Below are 20,280 nucleotides of genomic sequence, written 5' to 3'. Positions count from 1 at the left end.
AATCTATTTTTTGGTCAGTCAGTGTTGGGGAAGTTTTTCAATATATTACAAATGTGCTTATCATTCTGTAGTCTGTAAAAATAATTAAAAGCTACAGGCCAAACACAAATTTCCAGAACACAAAAACTTGATTGGTACTGCACGGCCAAATACCAACATTGCCAGCTACTTGGTTTATGGGTTTCTTAATGAGAACGTGCACCTTTTCATTCAGTAAAGGGCTTAGGTGGACAATTTCTCATGATATTCTCAAGAGTTAGAAACTAAAGCCTTACACATCAAAAATGAAAATGGCCTAGTGTCATATTGTATGTTTTAGCATTCAGAAATAACTTGCTCAAACATAAAGACTATATTTTTAAAAACCCAAACAATTTTGTTAGAAGTGAATACCAGGATGTAAACAGCATGCGTCCACACTGTCAAAAAAAGGAAGAAGAAATACAAGTAGATCTAATCCATCTTGTGATATCCATTATCCAAGTTTCCCCTTAGATAAAACAGACATAAAACATGTGCTTTACAAGCCTCAAGTGACCTTCAAGACATCTAAGTATAGTATCTATGGATTTTTAAATATAATTAACAACTCTGTTTTTCCATTTAAAGAATTCAAATTCTGTTTCCTTGACAGACAAAAGCCAATCAATCTTGTTCTCAAATGCTAATGCAAGCAATTAAAAAATAACATTAATTGAAGTACCGAAAGAACTGTTAGATTTGGGGGTAGTAAGAATTTTGTTTTGTTTTGTTCGTTTTCCTTCATGTTAACCTCAGGACAATACTAATTTACAGGACTAATTAGGGAAATACCCTTTGTGTGATCCAACTCTAGGACAAAGACCTGGCCTTTAAAATGCATCAGAGAGGAGCTGCAGAGGGACAAGCCAATATGAAGGAGCTCCGCCCAGCAGTGAGGATGTTTATTTCACCTGGTAGACTAAATGTGACAGATTGTTTTATTTACCGTATGAATATTAATTTTCTGATTTAGGTAACGAAAATACAGTGCTCATTTGTATTGTTGTAAAACTTGTAAAGATGCCCTGTAGGATAAGTAATACTCAAAGCAACATCCTAATTAAAAGGAAAACTCGGTTGTCTCGTAAGATAAAATAAGGTGGCACATAATTATAAATTAGATACATGGTAAAAAATGAAAAAGACAGGCCAGATAGGAGAGGAATGAAATAAGATTTGGAAATGTGCTTCTTAAATGAACACAAATTGTGAGATAATGTCTCACTGAACAATAAAAATAACAAACCAGTAGCAAAGATGTAATAGAATTTCCTGTATATACCATTTTAATCTTAATATAATTTTCCCCAGTGCATCCATGTTTATTGAACTACTATGACTATTTCTCTCTCACTCTGCCCAAAGTTACTGATTGTGCTCTTTGCTGTAAATAATTTTCCAATAATGAACACAGAAACGATCCAGAAATTGATCACAGTTTATAAAAGAAAAAAAATGACATGGCATCTGCTCACAGAAACACCTTTTAAGCACGCCGAAAGTCTGTGCCGTTGCCTCCTAGAAGTAGAGTAAAAGTCCAGCAAAACCACCTTCCCATTTCCACCCGCGACATCAACTTTACACCTTTGTTGCACTTTTACTGTCTGCAAAAAAAAGCAGAGATCTCCATGGCTCCCCTGCCTGAGGGGTGCTGGACAGAGTGCTGATGTGTCAAGGGAGTACTGGCCCAGTTAATAAGTACTAAGGTAGCAAGATACACACCTGTACAGCCCTAGTCTCCCAGGCTGCAAAGTGGGCTGATGATACAGCCAGCTGCAAGTCTAATACACAGGTGGGTGTTAAGAAAACACTACTGAAATACAGAAGTGCGGCTCCAAATGCTGTATGTATGAAAGGCGTGCTGGAGGGGACAAATGGAGGCAAGGGGGAGCTCTGGGCCTACCACTGACCCCTACCGAAGAAGGGAATCTTGGACATTTCAAGTCTGACGTGATAATTCCTCTTTCCACTTTTGTTTACATATGCATTGGTCATTTCATTCATGCATCTGTTTCATGATGTTCTAAAATACAAAATTTGAAGAAACTCCCAAGGCAGAGATCAGTCTCTGCTTATTACTTTGTTTTTAATTTGGTATAACTTTAGAATAGAAATTAGAATCTGCTTTTTGCTGAACATCAACACTCAAAATATCTTTTCTGCTATTCAAATTCTAATTCATATTTTTCAGAAGTTCATTAGGCAAAAGAAAGACTCATTTCCCCAAGCCTAGACAAAAATGTGCCAAATATACTAATAAATACATTTTATCAGATAGATGATCAATTAATTTCTTGTTGAATATAGTCTATAAGAATATAATGACTTTTATCTTTTTTATATTAGATTAAATAACAGAAAATTAAGGACTATAAAACAATGGTTCTACTAAGCAAAAATAGCTCTATGACCAGAAGTATTTAATAAACAAGTATCTTTATAATATATTGTTATTGTTACAGCTGCAAATCATGACATAGCTTCATAAACTTTGCATTAGTTTGCTAGAAAAATTTTAAAGACTTAAATGGAATTTTCCAAATCTGATTTTTTTATCTGAAAAATCTCACTTGATTAAAATACAAATAGAGGCCATTTTGAAATACATTCCTAGGCATTGCATATTCAGGCTTCCTAATTATAGATCAGCTGGTACAGAGGCAACTTGAAGTCATCAAGAGATCATCATCAAAGCAGATTGGCGCTTCTCCAGGGGACATCTCCTGGGAACCTTCTCTACTGAAGTCTTTCCAGGCCATTGTTTTGGATGATCTTGGCATACTCCTTGGCTGAGATATAAGGGACTCAAGGTCTAGCGGGGTCTTCAAAATCAACACGGACTTGTTATGTGGAGGTACAAGATCCCAACAATGAATGTAACTGTACTGTATCCCTAAAATGTACCAATAAACTCAATTAAAGCTGAAAAAAAAATCAACATGGAAGAGACCAAACCGTTGGCTATATCTACTGTTCCACTCAAAGTTATCCAGAAGAGACCACGTACAATATAGCTAAAGATTGACTTTATCAACATGAATAGCTGAAATTTTTTAGAAAGAAAATTACTATGTATGGGAAAGTTTCATGAGAACACAGACAAAATCACTGGTGAGCACTATGGACAACTCTTATTCTGCAAGGAATCTCAGTGAAAAGAGCAAAACCAGCTATGGTTTCACACACGTACACAAACACATACGCACACACCACAAATCCACACACATCAAGCATACACATACTAATGGCACATGAGGTATTGCATATGTCAATTAGCTTGATTTAGCTCTTTCATATTGTATATATAAATATATATATCAAGATATGTTGCACAACAGAAATATATATCAAATTTGTCAATTTTTAAAAAATAATCTTTTCCAGTTTTCTGCTTGTATTAAGCAGGGTCTTTATTCAATAAGTTAAGTTACATAACATTCTAATTATGCGTTATTTTAATATTTATTATTTATTCAACGCCCATTTTCTTAAATCCATCACTCTCCAGGCACAAAGTCACACACACTTTTCCCTTGTCCCTAGAAAGATATTCAGCAAAGACACCATCAAGTATCTCTAGTACAGACTCCAGTACTCCAGAAGTTCCACTTGTAAGTTGAAAGATGTGACAGTACATACTTGAGGAAGTCCCCATACTTACCTTTTGCCCCCACGTCCAAACCGATATATGTCTTATAAATCTGAAAACACGTAACCTCCAAAATCAAAGGGTAGGCACACAGCTCTGGCCATCCCTATATCCTAGACTAAGTACAAAACTTCAAGAGCATCCTGTCTTGTTTGGATGGGTTGCTATTATACAGTACCTTAGATAAACTGACTTAAAAAAATGTATTTCTCCCAGTTCAAAGTGGTGACACATTTGACATCTTGCGAGGGAGCATATCTTTACTGACAAGCAGCTTCTTGCTGTGTCCTCATGAGGCAGAAGGAGAGAGGGAGCTCTTTCATGATTCTCCTTCTCTAGTCACTAATCCTATTCAGGAGGATTCTGTCCTCATAACTTAATCACCTCCAAAAGACTCCACTCCCAATATAATCACAGTGGGGGCTAGAACAGCAACATGAATTTGGAGAAGACCCAACATTCATTCTATAGCTCTCTTCCATGTCTAAACTTTGAGTCCTGCTGAAGCTCTTTCAAAACCAACGAAATAGATTATTTCCCCAAAAATGCACACATGAACACAATATTCTATCTTATTTCATTTGTGGATATCCCCAACTTCATCCATGGATTTCCTGTTAGAATGTCAAAATACGAAGAGTCTTCTAAATAATCTTACAATGATTCCAATAGGATCAGTTTAAGAACTGAGCTTCATTCATATTAGTATTCTAAGGGGCTGGGGATTTAGCTCAGTGGTGCCACCACCTGCCTCACAAGCACAAGTCCTGAATTTGATTCCCCAGTAACAAAGAAAACCAAAAAACATATTAGTAGTCTAAGTAAAACTCTGAAGTTGTATAAATCTTTGCATTGAGAATTTTCTTTTTTAAAATCAGGATAAGTAAGCCTAATGTATGAGAAGCATTAATATCCATTTCTTCACGCAGAAATTAAACAAAAAGGCAGAGTTGTTTATGACAGTGCTCATACTCTTAAGGAAGCTGGACGAAAATTAACATTTGTTAACAATACCTAAAAAGTACAAATAAACTCAATGAAAAAAATTTGTATAACAAATCAGGTTTTTAAATGAACTGAGAATTATTTTCAACCAAATTGACTCCTCTGTCCATTTGGTAAGGCAAGAGTCGCTCTTCAAATTTTCCTTGGTGTCAGTCTGTATTTTTCAGACCTCTTAAAAATATTACACCCATATTCTACCATATATGTTGATCTATACATCTTTTTGGTTTCTGGTTTGCTTTTCTACAAGGGTGTTGCATAAATGAAAGGTCCCTGACTGGTTAACTGGCATGTAATCCTCCACATTTATGCACAGAAGCACACAAAGTGTTTTGCTTATGGAGTACCTTATAAATGACCTCAGGCAGGAATTACGTCAAACTGGACTGGCTCTTTCAAAATAAAATGCTGGTAGAAAATGAAAAGCACAGCATTCAAGCCATTAAGCTTTGCAGGAATAAAAACATTTGCTAGATATTCCTTTTCCTATCTGCTCTCCTTTGCACGCATGCCTCCTCCTCTGTCAATTATACTCTGTAAAATATCATTTTTAATAATTTCTTTTAGAAGCCCAATTTACATATCTCTCCATATCAAAACAACCACAACCAAATACAATGATAGCAAATAATAATCTTCTTGGCTTTGTAATTAAATACATGAGAATCTTCATATTTTCTTTCTTCTTTGCAGAACTACTGCCCAACAAGAAAGCCCGCCAGCCAGTTATAAGCCAGGCAGTTTTTGAAAACAGACACAGTCCCACTGATCGTGTATAAAAGGATTGATTCATGTGCTAAACCAGAGGATAAAAATGAAGTCCTGCCTGCTTGGAAGGGAACAAAAAGAAAATCCTGACAGTTTCATTGTTAACTGCCAGGAGTTCTGCAGCAAGCACTCAACTGCCCAAGTGACACTGGTGATGTCTCAGCGCGCTTGCTGCAGGAACATTGGAGAAGAGAATTACCTAGTTAGAGCAGAGGAACTACCTTGGTGGACTCTCACTGTACCAACACTTGGAAAAATGACAAAACCACACTGGAACCTGACCACCTCTCCTCTTCCAATCTCAGTACTGGAAAGAAACCATCATCACATTTCTCTCCACCATGATTTATTAGGTCCCAAATCTTGGCAGGGGGAAAACATTCCTGTGAGTTCTCTTTATTTCCTTAACCAGAATGAGAGGCAAAGTCAACAGGGACCAACAGAACTTTGGACAGGTACAGAGCACACTGGGATAAAAATGGTGCCCACTGCAGACATGTGATGATGGACAACAAGGCTTTAGAAAGGGTCTCACAGTCAACTGGGTATAAAGATGCAAGAAGAAATACTGCCAAGTCTGGCTGCTCTAATTATAAGGCCAATCTAGTGTTGCATTCTACAGTCACGAACATATACACACACACACACACACACACACACACACGTCCACAGACATGATCATGTACATGTACACACACTGCCCATACCAAATCAAAAAGATCTGGCTAACCTGAACCACAAGACCACCCTAACATTTGACACTAGCTGCGAGTTCAAGTAATTTCCAGAACATCTTCGGTTTTGGTAATTTTCTAGGATTCACAGAACACACTGAGAGTTCTTGCCTTCATAATTATGGCTATTACAAGAAAAGATAAGAGTGTAAATTCAGCTCAAAAGAGACGCATGGGGCAGAGTCTGAGGGGTTCTAAGCACAAAGCTGTCGTTATTCTCTCCCTAGGAGTCAAGACACATTCCCCTCCTGGTATCCACATGGGACAGTACAAACACTACTGCCAATCCGGGAAGCACACTCGAGCTTTAGTGTCCATATTGAGTTTTTATTGTGGACCTCATCACACAGGCACAACTGACTATCTCTGTGGATGAATTTGTGCTTTGCACAGTCACACACACACACACACACACACACACCCTGAAGCTACTTTTGCCTCATGAAATTTTCCAACCTTAGTAAATATGAACTTATTTCTGTTTTCTGAGGTTGGACTAAGTGTCAAAACCCAGAGCCACAGCAGGTGAGAAGCAGGTGGGAATACCACCTGGTTGCCTGCTCAGCTGATACCCTGAGTCACATGTATGGCAGAATCTGACAGCCAAGAGCCAAATCATTCCTAGGGCAAAATTAAAGTCTTTATGACATAACTGTGTGCATGCTCAAAGACACACTTACCTTAGAAATTAATTATTTCACAGTATTAGAAGAATCTTATCCAGTTACTGGCTTAGGAAACGTAATTATGCCAGTGTTTGACAAATTACAAGTCCAGAAACTGGGTGCTCAGCATCAATGGGATTTATTTCTCATAATTTATAAAAAGAGATAGGCTTTATTTTGCAGATTATCTAGGACCTCTATAGGACAGCCATAAATGTAGTGAAACTATCAAGATATCAAATAAACCACTACCTACAGACCCAACCTTCCATGACAAGAATCAGTGGAAAGGTTCAGGGCATCAGAAAAGGTGGCAGCTCCACACAAGAATATAAGAGAGGTAAAGCCCCAGGAATGTGTAGAAAAACAAAAAACAAAAAACTATAGACCTCCAGATTTCTGTGTTCAGACAATGGCACAATGAATAACAATGATTATTCAAGCAAAAACACCCAATGAAAATAAGAAAAAAACTGCTGGATAAAATTTTGTCTTTAATCTCCAAAACAATGGAATGGTGGCAATATTAGGAACTGCCAGATCAAATCTGAAAGTAGAAAATGAGATAGGTAGACATTGCAGCTACTTACGTCCAATGGAATTTTCCAATCTTAGGAAATATGAAATGATTTCTATATTCTGAGGTTCAGGTAAATGTCAAAAGCTAGAACCACGCCAGGTAGGAAGTCCAGTATGAGACCCAACACACAAAGAACTAAAGCAGCAGAGTAATAGCAGAAGTAAGCCAAAAGCAAGTACTGGCAAGTACTGAGTTAGCTGGTTATTAGGCAAACATCAAATCTAGATCTTGAATTAAGGTGATCCTAGACTGGTAATATCCCAAGTGCCTGGCACATTCAATTTCTTTTTTTCAATGGAGGTACTTGTATCCCTGTAATTATTATTCCAAATATTCTTAAATATGCTCATAGCATATAATGATATACAAGGAGACAGATGTAGGAAAATGATGCAAAGAAGAAATCAACAGACAAAAGGAACAAACTCACAAAGAGTTCCATTATTAAAACTGTTGTATATACTGTGAAATAGCCATGTTCATTGTGCTTAATGCATAGAGACAAACTTGAAGCGTCTTCTAGGTTTAGAAGCCCATAAAACTGAAGTGGCATATCAGGAGAAGGAATGCTCTACAGGCTTGGGTTTCAATTCCAGATACACCAGTTGGGAGCTGAAAGGAGCCCCTCCTTTCTCATGTGCACATACACTAATATCAGGCTGTTGTGTAGAGTAAATGGGATAACACGAACCCTAACACATGACCCAGTCCATGCTGGGTTTCTGCTGTTTTCCTTTCTTTCCACCCCTTAGGGAAATGCAGAATTCAAGACAAAAACATGCTTAGAAGATGAGGGAGACTAGGAATGTGCATGAACAGAAGAAAGGTAACTCCATGACACAGCAAGAAGGTGCCCATCTGCAATCCAAATGGCTAGGGCTCAGGAGGAGTCAAACCAGATGACACCTTGATTGTGGATTTCCAGCTTCCAGAATTGTGAGAAAATAAATGTCTATTATTTAAACCCACCAAAGCTGTGGAATTTTACTGCAGCAGCCCTAGAAAACTAATACAGATTGAGACCCAAGAACTTCCATTTTTAACAAAATTCATGAGTGATTTTCATACCTAATCAAGTTTGAAAACCAGAAGTCTAGGATATGCTGTAGCACTACAATGCAGTGTTTTAAATAAGTTTCTAAATCCAAAAGCATTTCTTTTGAAGTTATAAAGGTTGCAGAATCCCCCTCAGCCCCTAACTCTAATAGTCCTCACTAGAATTGTGATACAAGATGTAGCCATGTGGAAGGCAGGCCATACTGTCCTTAAATGAACCTCCCCTGAGAGACAGAAGATGCTAGGTGCTCAGGACACCAAAATGCCTTAGCTCACTGCTCTGTTGATATCTAGCTTCATTTCTATTGGATCGGGAGAAATCGTCTTGATTCACCATATAAATGTGTTAAATGATGACTCATAAAAATAAATATCTATCCAAAAATCTTTGCATGTGGCCTTCCTTGAAAAAAAAGTCTGTGCAAATGTCATCCACCAAAGGATCTCAAGAAGATGGTCATGATAACGATGGACTGTAAATCCAAGGACGAGCATCACTGTAGAAGAGAAAAGAAGAAGATGCACTGGGAAGAACACTGCAGACAGGCAGAGATCAGAGTGATGTGGGGTGCAGCCACAGTCTCCCAACTGCTGCTGGCAGCCAGAAGAAGCCAACTGAGAGGCATGAAGCAAATGCTCTTCCACAGCCTCTGGAAAGGACCAATCCTGCTGACAAATTAGTTTTGGATTTCTGGCTTCCACAACTGTGAGAGAGTGTTTTTCTGTTGCCTTAAGTCCCCAGGTTTGTGGTACTTTGTTACAGCAGCCACAGGAAACTAATGTACCATGCCCTTTTAGAGTGGTTGCCAACTGGGCTCTGAGTCCCAAACCACCCACCTGATCTTGCTGGGGGCTTATGAAGAGTCTCTCTCAAAGTCTGCTGAAGTCAAAGAGACAAAGCCTTCTGGGAACACAGTTTGAAGCTGATTTTCTAGCAATTGCTCCCATACTAGCTTTGAAAATGTGTTTGCCTGGGTTTGTTGAAATTCACGCGTGCATTACAATTGGTGAACATCTTTAACTGGAGAAATGTTCCCACAACAGAACTGGAACACTGGCTGTTTTCCTCCTTTCTTTGGGAAAAATAAAATAAAACAACATCAGGAGGATCTAAACATAGAATGCTCAATAAGCCCCTCCCCCCACATCTACAGCTGAATATCAGTGGCTGGACAACATCTTGGAAATGTCCATTCTCAGCATGGGAGGCCCCACCTGCAGAAGGGAACCCTTGGTAGCAAAAACCTATGATTCTCTGAAGAAAGAATCTTTGAATACCAAAAGCTAATTCTTAAATATTTTATAGGAAAATGCCAATTAACCAGAAATGAGCTCTGCAGATTTCTTAATTAACCGTATTATTCCTACTCCTCATATTACACTATTTGGGGGAGCTGCAAATAGCAAGCCATTGAAAAGGATCATTTATAAAGCTGATATGATGGTAGGAATGTGTCGATGGAGCTTCTATAATCTCATCTACACTGTTGGTATAGTTACTTCTGCTTCAGTAGAGAAGTGGTTATTATGGGAACCAAAGTTCTTCCCAGCCAGAGAGACTCTTCAAATGGAAAGACTGCCTTCCTTCCACTGCTCCCACCCTTTCCTTATATGTTCCATCTTTCATTCCCTTTAGAATTTACTTTCCCCTCTGTACAATGGGGTAATAGTATCCTCTTCATAGGACTGTGGTGAGCAATACTTACAAAGTTCTCTGGATAATTCTTCATTTGTAGTAAACACACAACATGCCCTATCTGTGGTTACAACTGTTTTTCTCTCAGAGTCTTGCAGGACAATGAATAAAATCTGTCTCATCTCTTTCTCCCATCTGGCTTCAAACAGATTTCAGAGGGTTTAGAGTCAGCATAAAGTGCCAGTGCTGAGAATCAGAGAAACTGGAGCATCAAGGGCAAGCACAACATCTGGGACGGGCTGCCGTGGGAATGGATCAGGGGTGGGTCATGGAACTTCAGGCAATGCCTCCAAGAATACTGGTCGCCATGTAAAGTCCACTGCTCCAGTGCGCCTGCAGGTGGGAAAGACATTGCTCCAGGCTCCCGGGAGTGAAGACTCTAGTTCCTGAGACTGAAGCATCTGTCCTACGTTTATAACATAAATACATTTTCTAGAAATTTGGAGTATAACAAGGAACACGATTTTAAAAATCTTTCTTTTTGCTACAATTACAGGCTATGTGGAAGGCATATCTTAATCAAATTATCGCCTAGTGAGCATTTAATCACAGTCTTTGAAGAGCAAAATGAAAACAAAGAAAGGATAACTGTGAGAAACAGCATATCAGCAGTTACTGGATACCATCTCAAAGACTCCACGGATGTGTTAAGTCATTTAATCTTTTCAGTCAACTTATAAGACACATACGATCACTGTCCCTATTTTACAGATAAGAGAATTGATGCCCAGGAAGATTAGGCAACCTTGGTAAAATTCATATAGCAAGTAAGTAGGAGAGTGGAGAAAGGAAGGAAGCAGGGACATGATCAAGGCTGTACACCAAGCACTAACTACACTGTCTTGCCTACACCATAATGGAAGATCAATCTTATTCGGCAAGGGTGGCAGAAAGGGCCAAGGAAGCAACTTTCTGTAGGGAAATAGATCCCAGAGCCCAGAGGCCAAGGATGAGCAGGAGTTGCCTAGTTCTACCAGCCAGAGTCCCTTTCTTATTGTACCAGAGGCTGACCTTGCCTGACGAAGCAAAAAGGAGTTGGGCTGAAGCCTTCAGGGAAGTTCTCCAAAGCAAACCACAGAATTGCTTGGTTGGAGAAAGGACTTCAACTGCTAATGACCCAGTGAAAGCTAAATCCTACATTCATATTGCTACCTAAATCCAACTTTCTTGTGACTGTGACAGTCACCAGGATCTTGGGCTACGTCTTCACTAGAATGTAGACCTGAAAACCACTATCAGTCTCAAAAGCTGCATGTCTCTGCTGCCATCCTCACCTGAACAATAGTATCCGCCTGCAATGAGTGTTTACCTTCACATTAAATCGGCACATGGGTAATTCTGCTGGTGGATCACATGTTTCTGCCCTTTCTCCAAAGAAACCCAAAGAATCTCATCATCTATGCTGGTTAGTTAAAACTTACACGGAACAAGCATATTCAAAACATGCCAGGCAGCAAGGAACAATGACAGATGCCCACGGAACTAGATGAAGAAAAATAAGAGCAATCCAGGAAAAAAATAATAGCTTGCATAGAAACTCGGGTATGAGAAAGGTTTCCAGCATATGTAAAAAACTTAAGACGATTCACTGGAGTCATAAAGAATGATAAGAAGAGTCTCAAGGCAGCACCTAACTCATACAGATGCTCATAAAAATTTTAAGGATTTCGATTTCTTTCTCCAACAGCAATGAAAAGTTATTGAAGGATTTTAAAGAGGGGAATGACATTAGCTAATCAAATTCTTTAAAAGACTGGCATGACCTCTGTGAAGAACAGATGTGAGTGTAGCAAGAATGGAACCAAAGAAAATATTTAGGAGTGATTTCCATGAATCATGAGATTGGTGGGAGAGTGGTCTAGGCTGACACAGAGGAAGACAGAACCAGACGGATTCAACACACACAGGTGAATTTAATGATTCGCCGGGCTAAAAGTGGTGAAAGAGATTTGAAAGTTAAGTTACCACAATAGATAATATTTTTAGTCTCTGAACTAGAGAATAGTGAGCACAGACAAGTTTTAGAAGGAACAGGGAAGATTAAGCTTTATTATGATGACTCTCAGTTGCCTTCTGTTACAGACTTGGTCAACTGGTAATTGGATGGACAATTACTCAAGGTAGAATCAGAGATGGAAGTACACATTTTGGAGTCATCACAGAGATGGTAATTGAAATCATGGTTATTTTAGTCTCAGCACTCTGGGAGGCTGAGACAGGATGGACCACAAGTTCAAGCACTGCCTGAAGAACTTAGCAAGACTATGTCTCAAAAATTTTTAAAAAGGGATGGGAATTTAGTTTAGCACAAAGGCTCTGGATTCAATCCCTAGTACTTCAAAAAAGCAAAAAAGCAGGGGGCCAGGGAGACAGAAAACAAAACAAAACTTTGAAATAAAATATATAACATTCTAACATTTAAAGATAAGTAGAAAAGACACAAAGAGGGCCAGAAATTCCCATATTTTTACCTAAGAAAAATCACAGAGGACAATTTCCATAGATATAATTTTACAAAATTATAGGGCTGGGGGATTTAGCTCAATGGTTCAGTGGCCTGCCTTGTAAGCGCAAGGATCCGAGTTCAAACCCCGGTACCCTCCCCCCGCAAAAAAAGCTACACAATTATATTGCTACAGTCCGGGAAAGAAATCTAATGCTATCATGCTATCAGACTCCAAGGCCAAGATGATCTTTCTTTCCATAAGTACAATGCGAAAAGATTGAAAATCTGGAACACAAAGGCTATGAGGGACACATAAATGTCAACGCTCCAGTGAGTAGCATACTGTTGACCACATAGAGGCCGTGAGCAGGTGAAGGAGGAGCAGCACCTGGAACACTGCTTCTCTAAGAACGAAAACCCTTCTCTGACCTTGAAGGCCCCTTATGGTCAAGCCCTGCCTAGTCTCCCACATTCTCTTGTCTTTTACTTGCCACTCTCCTTGCACTCTGGTATTCTTTTTTCTTCTTAGAGTGTGTTGAGCTCTTGCACATCTTATGGTCTTTACGCTTTTTTGTGTTGGCTTATTCTCCTAGGTCATCACCTTATCATTTATGTTGCTCAAATTCGCATCCCATAAAAGTTTTTGTTTGATGCCCCAATTTAAAATTATTGTCCCAACTATCCCATCCTCACTCTGTGCTACCTTTTTGGGCCCATATTAAATGAAAATATCTTCTTCACCCATTTTTGTATCGCCCATCTCCCCTGGAAGACTGAAAATCCCATGGAAAAAAATGACTTTATCTGTATTCCTAATATTTTCCACCCTAAGAACAATGCTTAGCACAGGGTACATGTTAAATAAGCACTTGTTTAAAGAACTCTGGAGAAAGGAAGGAAAAGAGAGGGGGGAAGGAGGAGGAAGAAGAAGAAAGAAAGAGAGGGAGGGTTATTTTTACAAGATCTTAATAAAGTTCTCATCTCACCATTCCCATCTGGATCTTATAGTCATAGCATCTTTAGGCTGAACAAACAAGACTTCAGTGTCCATTGATTCCAAGTCCTCTCTACCGCACACCTGATTCTGTCAGAGCACTGCTGGCTCATCCTGTCTCTGTGGCAACTGACCTCTGGATTCTAGTCCCAACCTGGCCCTTCATGTCTCCATCCATGCAGACCAGGGATTTCCTTACCATGCCCACTAGACTTCTGCCTTGTGACACTTCCCAGAAGCTTCCCCACTGTCTCTCTGGTTGTTACCACACTTCTGCCTGATTCTCAGTCTGTCTCAAAGAAGCCTAGGTAGTCTTTTCTGAGCAGTATGCTTCAGTATTGCCACCTTCATCTGCTAGACGGCCTGGAAAAATGTCACTGTCCTTTCCTGTGTCACAGCACTTGGATGACTCCTTTTCCCTTAAGGTATCATAATAGAGATCCAGGAGAATACATGTTCCATCATAGGATCTAATATCCAGCCTAAGATACACACTCTGGAATAGCTGTACCTTTAGTCCAAAATATTAGGCACATTTAGAAACAGTTCATATCTGCTAACCACAGCCACTTAAAAATAGCCTTTAAAAAAGTACCTGGTGCCCAGATAGAAATATCAAAGTCAAATATTTCCATAGCCATTGAATGCTAAGTTCTAGGTTCCATGATTCTAGAAACAAAAATACAGGTACCCTGACAAATAAAAATGGCAACACTAAACTTTGGGGTGAAGGAAAAAAAACCCTGTAATTTTGCTCTAAAACTGATACAGGGCTTTTAAAGTATAATTTATTAAGTTGTATACTGAATGAAGAGGTTAATCTTAACATTTCTTGTTTAAATGTTTTCTTTCACTCTTCCTTTACATCCATGTTTTATTAAGCATCTACTACTATATGTCACTATTTTTCTCTCATTGAGTTTATTGGTACTTTTTAAGTATACAGTACAATTACATCTGTCATTGGGATCTTGTACCTTGACATGACAGACTCTCATTTTTCCCCATAGCCCTTCCCTCCCTAAACCCGCTCCCCCGTCCCTACATATGTCATTATTTTAAGCAGAGTAATTCTCATGCAGGACAAAGTATGACATACATTTTGTTCTTAAACTTTCAAAGAGGCCATAAGAACACCACATACAGGTTTCCCTGCTATGCTCATTCAGTTAATTCCCTTAACTTTCTTTTTTGTAGCATGTATAAAACAACTCACTATTTGTTCAAAGTCTGTCTTCTATTCCAGACTCTTAAGCTCCAGAAGGGCAGTTATCTTGTGAATCCTATATTCCCAAGCCTTAGTGCAGTGGCTGGGATTAAGGACTCAGTAAATATTACTTAAACAAATAAATGGCTACTAATAAGTTTAATATTGAATATGTCATCAGAAATGTAAGAGTAGAGTAAAATAAGTTCATAAGAAGCAAGACTGTTTTTATTAACAAGATGATAAACATACAACTCCAAGTTCAACTTTTTCAAATCAATAGGAAAAGTGGGACTTAGATCTTCCAGTCTGACCAATTCACAGCCCATTTTATATGGAACTGGAGCATTTGGTTGTGATCAGCTGAATTTGGGACCAAGTCTCTTGGCAGTTACTTGTATTCCTACACACACACAATAAATTGCACTAAATATCCCTTTAAAAGCCATTCTCAGAGGAGGCAATGCCACTATCTGTCAATGACAAAGGAAGAACAAGCATTAGCATTATTCTCACCACAATACCACCACAGAAATGTTTCAAGTGCTTGTAAATAGCAGCCACTGTAATTGCCTACAGTTGAGAGATGTGGTGAAGTGAGTATCAAAGAGGTGAGAAGAAAGAACAATGACATCTCTTTAAAATGCCACCGTGTCATTTTTCAGATTGCTGGCACCGAGTTCAAGCCCAGGTGGGCATACCTCGTCCAGACTGCCTGTTCTGGCCTAATGTACAAGTCTTGCCAGTCTGCTTTTTAAGGACAAAAAAGGACACTGCTTGGTGATATGGCCACAAGCTGTTCAGGGAAGAGACTTGCTCAGCACATTTTAGCTACAGAGTAAGTCCGGGCCTATTTGAGAGAGCCACATGCAATAAATAATCATGCAAAAGCAGATTCGATCTGATAGAGCTCTGACAGCTGCTCCGAGAGGTGGGTCCTTGCAAGCCCATCTTTCAACAATGAACTGACCCAAAGATCCAGGAAAGCTCCAGACAGGACCATATGGCCTGGAATAAAAACATATTTCAAACTCTGTTTATTATGCATATCTTTCAAAGGTTCACTACTCTGTGATGAAGCATCACACCTGCACGGCTTTAATAAGCTCCCAAGCAAGTGCAATTATAAAATCGCAGGCACCTGAAGAATTTGTCCTCTCTTAGACATCCACTGCCCACCCGTGACTGGTCTCATTCTTTTTAATTATATGGCTTTGCAGTATTTTATAAGCTGAGATCAATACTTATTCAGAAAATAAGACTCCTTATAGACCTGAGTGAGAGCCATGAAATATTTCTCCTAAACCTTGGAGACACTAATATCATTTCATAACAAAACCCTTCAGTCTTCCCAAAAAAGGAAAGAAGCAATTCGGTTGTGCAGTCCTGTAAATCAGGAGAAGACCTGGCATGAATTTAGGCTGGACTTGACTCATTAACAATATCAGGAGCAAATGATAGCTTTCCTTCACGAATGAGCCCTGTGACTCCACATCTGGAATTTTTCAGGAGCACAGTTTGTTCATTCTTCACTCAACAAATATCCATTCAGCAGCTGTCATGTGCCAGCCTCCAGGCTACGTGTGGTGATCTAAGGATAAATAGCACCTAATGCTGCCCTTAGACTTAATGGTCTCATTGGGAATATAGATCCAAAAGGAACTGGTTTAGGGATATAGCAGGGTGCAGGCTTTTAAGACTCCAGGCCAACAAAGGCTCAACACTTTTAAGAAGGTCAGGGACAGCTGCCCAAAGAAACAGGAATCTGAACAGAAATTCACAGGGCAAAATAAGAATTCACTAGCTAGTCATGAAAAGGAAGGCATGGGCCATATCAAGGTTGAAAATATATTCATGCATCATTTCTACTGGCCTCTCCAAGAGACCTAAGAAGTGTGTATCTTTTAAGGCCTCAGGTCTTTTTCCTTCATTGTCTCTAATTAGCTTATGCATGAGCAAGGTATGTTTATCTGGCATGATCGCTTGATTGAATAGTTGCCTTGGGATAGAGAATCATTGCAAATCTACTGGTATTGGACTCTTCCTCTAGGTCCATCCTAAACTAACAATGTATGTGAAATCTGGAATCCTTTTTTCTCTGTATTCAAACACAGTGTGTTTATATAAGACAGCTTAGCCTAATTATTATTCATAGTGACAGAGTAGCTGAGTCCTCCCTGCTAAGGTTCCTATTCCCCTTGAGCCCAGGGTCAAACATCAAAAAAATCTTTTAAATTATATCATACTTGCCTTCTAAACAAAGGACACAAGATTATCAGTTATAAATGAAGATTTTAACTATGAAATTATGTGAAATACCTGGACATATATAAAAGAATAACTCTGCATCCCAGAAGTACTAATACTGACCTCAGGAACATACAAGATGAGTTTCTATGACCAATGTTTGTTATTTGGAAAGTGCACTGAGGTGAAAGAAGAGAAATGTAAGAGAGGGAAGAAAAGAAGAGGCACAAAGGCAGAGAGGAATGTCAATCAACAATATCTCCAAACTTTTTGTCTCCCAGATAACAGCAAACATGTAGCCAGGGCAATATCTTTCAAGACTTTTCAGACTTGAGAAGAACAGCAGATTATCAAAGATGATACCCTACACCTCTCTTGCACATAGAAAAACAAATAGCTACTGTGTACTGACGGAAAACATATTGTTCACCATAACCCTTAAAGACTGTAGCTGCAGCTAGGCCTATATAAACACAAAACAATGAAATTCAGAGAAAGCAAATATGTTCAAGGTAATTAAGAAATGTGTGAAAGAGAAAGGATGAAAATCTAGTCATCTGCCTCCAAAGCCCAAGTTCTTCCCAGTCCTTATTTTGCCTTCTTCCTAGTTAATCCTCATACAAATTCACCGCCCTACCTAAGAGGTAGAATAGCCATCCTTCTCTTCAACCTACCTATGCTTTGAAAGACTGAAACACAGCTCTGTAGGTGGCCATGACAGATGAGGTGACACAGGAACTCTGCACAAGTGTCACACAGAGCATGTGGCCCATGCAGTATCCCTTTTTATTCAATCTCACTGTCTTTAATAGATCAGTTAAGTCTTTTCTGGTTTTGTGTATTAAAAAGACTAAAATCTCCATAACAGGCATCAGTAGAAAGGGAGAAAGAGAGAAAATGTGCATAGAAATTGAAAACCTTGTATTTTACTGTGAACTTCAGTGCAGAGAAATCCATTAGACAAAGGAAAAATGGGATCAACAGAGTTCTGGCTTTCATTGACCCAGGACTTTCCAATTATTTAAACTGGTCAGGACTTTCCAATTATTGAAACTCCATTGTTTTATCATACAGATGCTGTATTGTCTGTTTGGATTTTGATAAATCCATTCAATTATGAACTACTTCTTTGAGGTTAAGGAAATCCATAGACCACCTCTCCCTCCAACCTTTCATTACCCATTTCCAACAGCAACTTTCTTGAATGAAAATGGATTGAATTTACTTCCATTCTGGATCTAATAAAACAGAAGAATTCATATTCACTCAGTATTTACAGAGTGCCAAGCACTGCCTGAAAGATCTCATATGCACAACTCATTTGCTCTTTTCAACAAAGTAGATACTACTCTTGTTCCCACTTTACGAAATGGAAAAACAGGCATATGGTGGCTATGTCATTTCCCAAAGGCCATGAATTCGATGACAAGTCTCAAGTACAGTCTCTTCTGGTAGATTGGAGAAGATAAAAAATAGAAGATAATTCTTGAAGGAAAGCCAGCTCATATTATTTTCATTAAGTATAATATTTATTCCTTTGCCCAGTCAACATATATTGTTTTTCTTCTAAGCCACTGGGAATAAAGAAACAAGTAGAGTAAGAATCCAAACCTCAAGGGCTCTTCCATCAAGGGTTAGATCCAGAAAGAAGCAGCTGTAAGACAATGTTATCAGAGAACCTGCTGTGTACATGCTGCTACATACTTCGCATCCCCATACTGTGGGAGGCTGAGGCAAGAGGATCCCAATTTCAAGCCCAGCCTGAGAAATAGGTACTTAGCAAGATTCTGTCCAGAAATAAAAACTGAAAAAAAGGATTGGAGAAATAACCCAGTGCAAAGGCCCTGGGTTCATACCCCAGTACTTCAAAAAAACAGTATCCAGTTTTCCAGCTACTTTAATTGGGTTAATGAGGAGAATTCAATGAAAAAAAAAGATTTGGGACATTAATGATAAGGAACATGAGATTTTATAACTGGTCAATGAAATTGACAGATATTATTTTTTTACTCCTTTAAACAACCTGTAAGACTGGTGTGTTCCTCATCCAGAACAAGAACACTAGCCTAAGAAAGTAACTTATTTAAGTCCCCAAAAGTCATAGAGGGAATAACCAGAACTTGAACTCCTTCCAAATCCTATTTCCATTCTACTACATGATCTGATATAAATAATAATAGTACCAAAACTAATGAGGACCACTTATGTGCCCCGAAGAATTACTGTGGACCAGACACTCTGCTACAGACCCGACTGTTATCAAATCATTCAAAACAAGAGTGCCCGAAACAGAGATGACTTTTAGCCCCATTTTATGGCTGAAACAAATGGGGCTTGAAGAGGGGCCAGCAATAAGCTATGTCCACTGGGACAGTCAGCCCTCACAATCTCCCTCGTGGAGAAGAGCTAGGCTCATGAGCAACAGAACCACAGATGAGCTGACCTCAGGGACCTAACTCAAATTCATGTGGCTCACTGGAGGCCAAATGATCTTCTGAGCCTCTGTCCTGTGGACAGAAGTTCAGACACCAGTTTCCACCATTTTAACCCACATGTTAAAGGTGAGAACCTCTTTGCACACCTCATTTCCAACTTAAATGCTTATTCATGAGCACATGGTACTCCTCCTTGCTGGACTCCTACTGTTGCTTTCTAAAAAATAGAGCCAGGACTGTTCATTCAGTTTGAGTTTTCAAATTGGGGACTGTTTTCCCACAGCTTTGGCGTGCTGGGCTGTGCAATCCGGAAGAGAGATAAGCAATGGCAGCCTTCACTGCCCAATGCGTCAAGCTGTAGAAACAGCCCTCCAGAGGACACTATTCACCCCAACCCCAGCAGCCAATTACTCAGAGCCCATTTAGTAAATGAGCTCATTCAGTGCACTAATTGGAGCCCTGTAAAAATAAACTTGCAGCAGGAAGCTAGGTCTCTGTGGCCAGCTTTCCTGTTCTGGAGCATAACAGGATGAGGTTTGCTGGAGAGGCAAGACAGGCAGTAATGCAGTCCACAAACTCAGACTGAGCTATATCAATTCAAACTCCAGCTCTAGTACTTACCAGCTGTGCAGGCATTAACAAGTTATTTTGGTCTCAATTTGCTCATCTGTGAAATGGGGATAATAGAATTTACTTATGGGATTTGAGAGTCTCTGTTGAGGTAATAACGTACCTGTACCCAACATAAGCCATTTATTGAATGTTTTTTTTTTATAG

The 20,280-nt window shown here is 39.2% G+C and overlaps 1 pseudogene; it reads right to left on the bottom strand.

Moving 5' to 3' along the window:
* Positions 1-2,757: 2,757 nt before the first annotated feature.
* Positions 2,758-20,280, bottom strand: part of LOC104852682 — a 240,159-nt pseudogene continuing 222,636 nt past the window's right edge.

Source organism: Fukomys damarensis, unplaced genomic scaffold, assembly GCF_012274545.1.
Source record: "Fukomys damarensis isolate Sample0158 unplaced genomic scaffold, DMR_v1.0_HiC HiC_scaffold_35, whole genome shotgun sequence".
Lineage (NCBI taxonomy): Eukaryota > Metazoa > Chordata > Mammalia > Rodentia > Bathyergidae > Fukomys > Fukomys damarensis.
This window is presented reverse-complemented; position numbering and strand designations above follow the sequence as displayed.